Here is a 7,446-nt window from a genome sequence, read left to right on the forward strand (position 1 = left end):
TCTACTATGTCGGCAAGGAGCTACTCACCAAAATATTGCGTGACAGGGTAGTTCATGACCAGACTGCGCGATATGAGCAGACTGCCTGGAGCTACGCAGGACGCATTTTACATTGAACCCATTTTCGCATGACGCGACTCATATGATACCCATCATGTAACCCGGCTGATCAAATGAAAACATGCGAGTATTCTGTACCAGTTAAGATAGAGAATAAACAATCAGTACTGACTTGAACATATAAAGTCCGATTAATCTACTACATGTCTATATGCTCATATACTTAAGGTTAAATTTGAACGTCGCCGTGGCGTTGTGGATACGGTGTCCGCCTACAAGTCACGGGTTCGATCCCCACTGTGGAAGCGTTATTTAGATCTTCCCCATAGATACCAAGTACTGGTTCTAGGCCCAGGAAACGGACTCGAGAGCGTTTCAAATAAGCCTTAGGCTTGCTTTTCAATCGTGCTAAAAAAATAGGTTTAAACTAAATGTGAACGCTTTATGTGTCAACACAATTTATATGAAAGAACATATGAAAATGTCTTTTGTTCTAAGAAACATTTTTGCAGAATATATTGGTGGTCAAAACCCTAAAATCTACATACAGTTATCTCAATACATACAATATCGACCTTTATAACTATGTACCATGTAATTTATATGTTATGTGTTTATATATTTCACTTTGTTTTAGCGTGTAGAATGTACTCAGAATTAAAATCTCAGAATATACCATTTTATTACAGACACTGACCTAACATGCACAAGTTTATTTAATTACTAACAACTGAAAATAAAACGTTGCTACACAAACTATGCTGTTACATATACAAATCATTTTAGTAAGGGATATAAATACATATGTTCCGTGTTGAGTATGTGTTAAACGGTCTCTTTAAATTTGCCGTAAAAACTGTATATGAATGTATGTTTGTTTTTGTTGTTGTAGTTTTAATCAATTGTCAGCATTATCTTTTCAATAAAGGCATTGTTACAGAATCTAGCCGTTTCCTGAATACTTCTACGACATTACGGCTGTATCATAGGAATTGTATTACATCATATTACAGCTATTAAATCAGATTTAACTATTTAAATCAGAACAAAATATTATATGCATGTGCCTCGTGAAATGAAAGTGCTAACTTGAGGTTAGTACAAAGTATCACTATAATATTTTACATTTAGTCCTAACATATGTACATTATAATATATTTCATATATAATTGCAATTTATCAGCTCCATTAGAATTTGAAGTTGTTACACATATCTTATTACATATATACTATCGCTAGTTGTTAATATAAGAACCTAGTATTTAATAACACGTGCATGTATTGTTGCAATGAAGTGTACTATAACTTTGTTTAATCATAAACTATTTACTTTGTAAACAATGAATGCTTACTTTGTCCACTCGGGTTTTTGGCCTTTTGGATGTATTGTTGAATAAACATGACAAAACGTAAACATGTCATATGTTCGTTTCAAAAGCTGCATCAATGTCATGCCTTTAAAGTTAATTGTATTAATATAGGTAGTATTGAACCTCCACAACATTTGCATAAAGCACTGTAATACGTTTTCCGATTTCTTTGATATATCCGTTGGCTTAAGACAAGGGCAGAATAACTCGCCGATCCTATTTTCATTATTTTTGAAAGACATTGAATCGTATATGAAACATGATGCGGAAGGCGACCTCGGTCTCAACTTGTTTGATTTGTCATTTTTTATTTTTTTTTATTTGCCGATGACATGGTCTTGATCGGATAAACAGTTGAAGAGTTACAAACAAGTCTTAGATCTAACAATCTATTTACTTATTGCGAAAAATGGGGCTTAGAAGTAAATACCGAGAAAACAAAAAACTATGGTCTTTAGAAAACGAGGTCAAATAAAAAATACCGAAAAGTGGTCTTACGATAATATAGAATTACAAAATGTTGATGATTTCAACTATCTCGGAGTAGTATTTCAATACAAAGAAGGTTTTCAGCTGAATAGTCAGCATGTAATCGGAAAGGCATTAAAGGCACAAAACGTTTTGTTACTTAATATAAATAAATATGACGTCACTCCTCGTATTGCGTTGCAATTGTTCGACGCCTTTGTATCCGCGACATTAAATTACTCTTGTGCTGTTTGTGGTTTTCATAAATCCAATGAAAAAGAAAGTACATCTGAAATATTGCAAATCAGTATTATGCGTTAAACAAAGTACTTGTACTGCAGCTGTTTATTCGGAATTAGGACGGTATCCTATATATATTCAACAGTATGTTCAAATAATGAAATTCTGGTTACATATTTTGTACTCAGAAAATGTGGTTATTAAAACAGCATATTATACATCATTAGATTTACACGATAAAGGATACAAGTCATGGGCCTCAAAGGTGCATACACTCTTAAATGAGTTCGGTTTTAGCGACGTTTGGGCAAATCCCTTTAAATATAGCCAAAAGGAATTTGCGCAGATGTTTAAACGTAGAGCAATCGATTTTTTTTACAGAACTTAGAGCCGATATCGTCTCTAGTGCTTTATTAAACCAAATATATATTTTTTTAACAGATTCGTTTGAACCAGCAATTTATCTCGATAAACTATTTAATAAGACTTACCGCCGCTCCTTGTCTCGTATTCGATTATCATCACATGGCTTAAGAATAGAAACGGGTCGCTACGGTTCTGATAGACTTCCGAGAGAGGAGAGGACATGCTTACTGTGCAACAGCCGAGATATTGAGGATGAATCCCACTTTATCATTATTTGTAATTGCTATAAAGAATTACGCATTCGAATTTTTTAAAAGATATTATTATAATAGGCCGAGTATGTTCAAATTCATCCAGCTTGTTAAAACAACCAACACATTGGGCTGTCTAAGTATATCTATTTCGCAAATAAGCATAGAATAGACTTAATTAATATGAATCAATAACATCACATTTTTGCTGGATGTTTTGAAGTGTATATTTAAAAATGTGTTTGTTATATATAATTTCAGAATTATGTGTTATATATAAGTTCTGCTATTGAATCCCACTGTTATTGCCAAACTATATGCATTTTCTGCTAAAGTTTGTTGCCGATGATTGTATTTGATTTAAGGAATGATTAAATGTCATATAATAGTTGTAGTCATAATAAATCTAATATGCATTTTGTTTTTGTAATACATAGAATCCAAATATTCATCTCACATCAAATTTGTTAAGAACATTCTCCGAAATTAAAATAACAATTATGCCAATCACATTTCCTTGACATGCTATTTTATTGAAATATTTGCTATGTGTAAATGGCTATGTACTGATTGTATTCGCCAATAAAATTGTCTGTCTGTCTGTCTGTCTGTAATTTTACTCAGTCATTTTAAAGGGACTTGTTTGAAGATTTTGGCACATTTTGGAGTTCGTCAATAACTAATTTCAGTAGATCCATGCAAGCATCGGTACAAATGAGCTCTTGTTTAATACAGGAATAGAATGGACAAAGATTTTTTTTAACCCATTAGGGATCTAACCACTGACCATTTGATTAAAAAGCTATCGCATAAGCCACTCGATCACCCTGTTAATCATAAAACTAACTTTATATAAGACATTCACGTATTGTCGCATCATGTTAAGAAAACAACTCTTTATAATTTTATGAATTTCTAATTATTATTACATATACTCATAACCAAAAATGTATTGTAAGAATGTGTCGATGTAATTAGTGTTATTTCCTTCTCTGATAATGACAATGTTCTCGTAATTTTCAATCCGTGACACAATTTTTGGAAAATTCTCATTTCAACAAACTGTAAACATGTCTCTTTAATGATACGAGCCAATGAAATAAGTAATGTAGTTAATTTTCAAACAAATATGTGTAGAGTCAATTAAAATTATATCTGAAATTTGGATTTGTCTTTCAAATAATACTATCTGCAAGCTCTGTAACGTATTTCGTACATAATGTATTTGGGATATAGATACCAGCATTACGTGATCAATGTTTCAAGAAAACTTAAATAATAAAATACAATTATTCGTACCTTAATTAAAGTATCCCTCTTTAAGGAACGTTCTTAAATTTTCCATCCATTTACATAAAGGCCATGTTGGTTGATCACTAATCATGCTTTCTCGTGTAGTAAATTCAAACAAGCCCGGAGGGCTCCGACGGATTTCACTACTTCCGCCATCTTGACGTACGTTACTCTGATTAACTTTTCGGATGACAGCTCTAACCGGATGTAACTAGTATAGGTTATAAAATAGTACATCCACTCCAATATTAAAGAAAAGAAATTAAAAATGCATCATAGATACTTTAAATCCACATGTTTAGTTAGATTGCAACGAATGTCTTACGCTAATTGAGAAACTATCGAGTCCGTAAACTTTCTTTCAAAACCAATACTTGATGTTTAAATAAATCTTGAAAACGCTCCCACAGTTGGGATCGAACGTGTTACTTTCTAATTACTAGGCATCATATTTGCTGACTTAAGTCAGTCGTAGAAGAAACATGAAATATTCGCGATGTGTACACACGCATTAGCTGCAGACAATATTTTTTTAAATATTGAATGTATTTTTTACGAACAACAAAGAACCCCCGTAAAATGCTTTACTTTCGCCGTCAATAGGTATGCTACTGGTTGAGGGCATCCCGTTCATACGTTAAAGTTTGTGTGAAGTTAGTAGCATAACATGCCATTGGTATGGTTATTAATGAATTTAATACTTACGAATATGTATTAGATCAACACACAAAAAAAAACAATGTGTAAGTAAATATTTGTTTAAAGGGAGAAGAATAAAATATAATATAAAAATTACTTTTTCCTAAAAATTACCAAAGAAAAAATTAAATGAGAGTTGTAATCACGGACAATACCACTTTATTTACTGGTTTTAAGTGCGATGACCTAGCAATCTTACAGTGATGTAAAGAACACCTCAAAACCGCGCATAGCGGATAGATAAATATACTCATTTAATGAGGACTTCAAGGCTGTGTTTGGTTTGTGATAGGTCGCAGTAACCTGATCATATATTACTTATTATTAATAGCAGTGTAGTAAAAACAATTTAGCTTGAAACGTCTTCTTCTTTAAAGTTTCGACACGCTTATTTTGTTTAAGATGGGAGCGGAGGGGAGTGGAATATTCGTCATACCGATATGTAGTATAACTGATATGAGTTTTAAATATTACTATTTGAATTACACATGTTTTATTTATGGTTAATACATACATTAACACATTTGAAAGTGGTTGTGTTTTAGTGTGATAAAATGGAGTATAATTATCATATACTCATTATAGTGAACTCTATTGAAAATAAGTTCTGTTTGATTTTTTAAACGATTGTCACATTAAACTTGAATAAAATATTTGTGAACGATATTTTAGTAAATATATATGATGTAAAATATAACAAGCATAATTAAGTTTAATAAAAAAAATATAGCGTTGTTTGCAAAGTACACACGTGTTATACTTGTATAAGACTCAGAAATCCTGAACAATTAAAAAAAATAATTATTAAAAGATGAATTATAAATAGAGTTACTAGTCATAGCTTTTTACATAATTTTATAGATGGTAAACAATGTCAATAATACCCCCCGACATAACGGTTAAACTACATTGGAATGATTTGCTTGATTATGCAAACGATAAATTCGGTCTTTTGCTGCTGGAACTCCGCCCCCCCCCCCCCCAAACACACACACACACACACACACACACACACGATCACAGCACAAGAACACGCCAAAATTGGGAAATCTTTCAGTAACAACGAAATAGCTGGAAATTGTAGCCTGAATTTGAAATGTGTCCCCACTTTCTTGAGTCTAGTAAGTTAATAAGTTAACAAGCAAATTCGTAGAATTGATATCCCCCGCAACATATGCTTTGTTTGAGGATGGGTGCAAATCGGACAGACGAACATACTGACAACTGTACGGACGGAGGACAATAACTCAAAACTAAGACAGAGGAAGGTTCTTGAGCCTTCAAAATTTATTTAGGTGAATTAATAAGTCGTGCGTTTTTCACACAAAAATTCAATGCTTACGACGCTAGGAATTCACACTGTAGATTATTGGACGCATTTATATACGACGCTAGGAACTCCACTGAAGATAAATTGGACGCATTTATACGACGCTATGGCTGAATGGGTTAATGGAGATGCTATAACCTTATAGTAAAAGGCATTTTTTCAAGATAACAAGGGCCATAACTCCGTTATTTACAGATGGTGTACAATGCCATTTGGCGTGCATCATCCTCTTATCCGTATATATACTCATACCAAGTTTCAATGAAATCCGCCAAAGCAATTCCAAGATATGGCTCCGGACACAAAAGTGACGGACGGACGGACAGCCGGACATCGCCAAAACAATATCCCTCCGCTTCTGGCCTCTGGCGGGGGATATATACTCATACCAAGTTTCAATTAAATCCGCCAAAGCACTTCCAAGATATGGCTCCGGACACAAAAGTGCCTATAGTAAAAAGCATTTTTTCAAGATACAAAGGGCCATAACTCTGGTTTTAACAGATGGTGTACAATGCCATTTGGCGTGAATCATCCTCTCATGCATATATATACACTCATACGAAGTTTCAATGAAATACACCAAAGCACTTCAAAGATATGGCTCCGGACACAAAAGTGACGGACGGACAGCCGGACAACGCCAAAACAATATCCCTCCGCCTCTGGCGGGGGATATATACTCATACGAAGTTTCAATGAAATCCGCCAAAGCACTTCCAAGATATGGCTCCGGACACAAAAGTGCCTATAGTAAAAAGCATTTTTTCAAGATACAAAGGGCCATAACTCTGTTTTTAACAAATGGTGTACAATGCCATTTGGCGTGCATCATCCTCTTATGCATATATATACTCATTCCAAGTTTCAATGAAATCCGCCAAAGCACTTCCAAGATATGGCTCCGGACAAAAAAGTGCCTATAGTAAAAAGCATTGTTTCAAGATATAAAGGGCCATAACTCTGTTTTTAACAGATGGTGTACAATGCCATAATGCCATTTGGCGTGCATCATCCTCTTATGCATATATATACTCATACCAAGTTTCAATGAAATCCGCCAAAGCACTTCTTAGATATGGCTCCGGACACAAAAGTGCCTATAGTAAAAAGCATTTTTTCAAGATACAAAGGGCCATAACTCTGTTTTAACAGATGGTGTACAATTCCATTTGGCGTGCATCATCCTCTTATGCATATATATACTCATACGAAGTTTCAATGAAATCCGCCAAAGTACTTCCAAGATATGGCTCCGGACACAAAAGTGCCGGACGGACGGATGGACGGACGGACGGACGGACAGCAGGAAGGACAGACAATGCCAAAACAATTTCCCTCTGCCTCTGGCGGTGGATAATTAGGTATG

The 7,446-nt window shown here is 34.2% G+C and overlaps 1 protein-coding gene across 2 annotated transcripts in view; it reads right to left on the reverse strand.

Moving 5' to 3' along the window:
• LOC127848419 (basic phospholipase A2 Drk-b2-like) overlaps positions 1 to 4,201 on the reverse strand; it is a 37,768-nt gene extending 33,567 nt beyond the window's left edge. The window contains exon 1 of one of the 2 annotated variants that reach the window (XM_052380879.1): positions 4,055 to 4,198. The gene's annotated coding sequence lies outside the window, so the exon portion shown is untranslated. Of the gene's footprint in view, positions 1 to 4,054 lie in introns of both variants that reach the window. The other variant, XM_052380880.1, reaches the window with a different exon arrangement.
• Positions 4,202 to 7,446: the final 3,245 nt, after the last annotated feature.

This window comes from Dreissena polymorpha, chromosome 10, assembly GCF_020536995.1.
Source record: "Dreissena polymorpha isolate Duluth1 chromosome 10, UMN_Dpol_1.0, whole genome shotgun sequence".
Lineage (NCBI taxonomy): Eukaryota > Metazoa > Mollusca > Bivalvia > Myida > Dreissenidae > Dreissena > Dreissena polymorpha.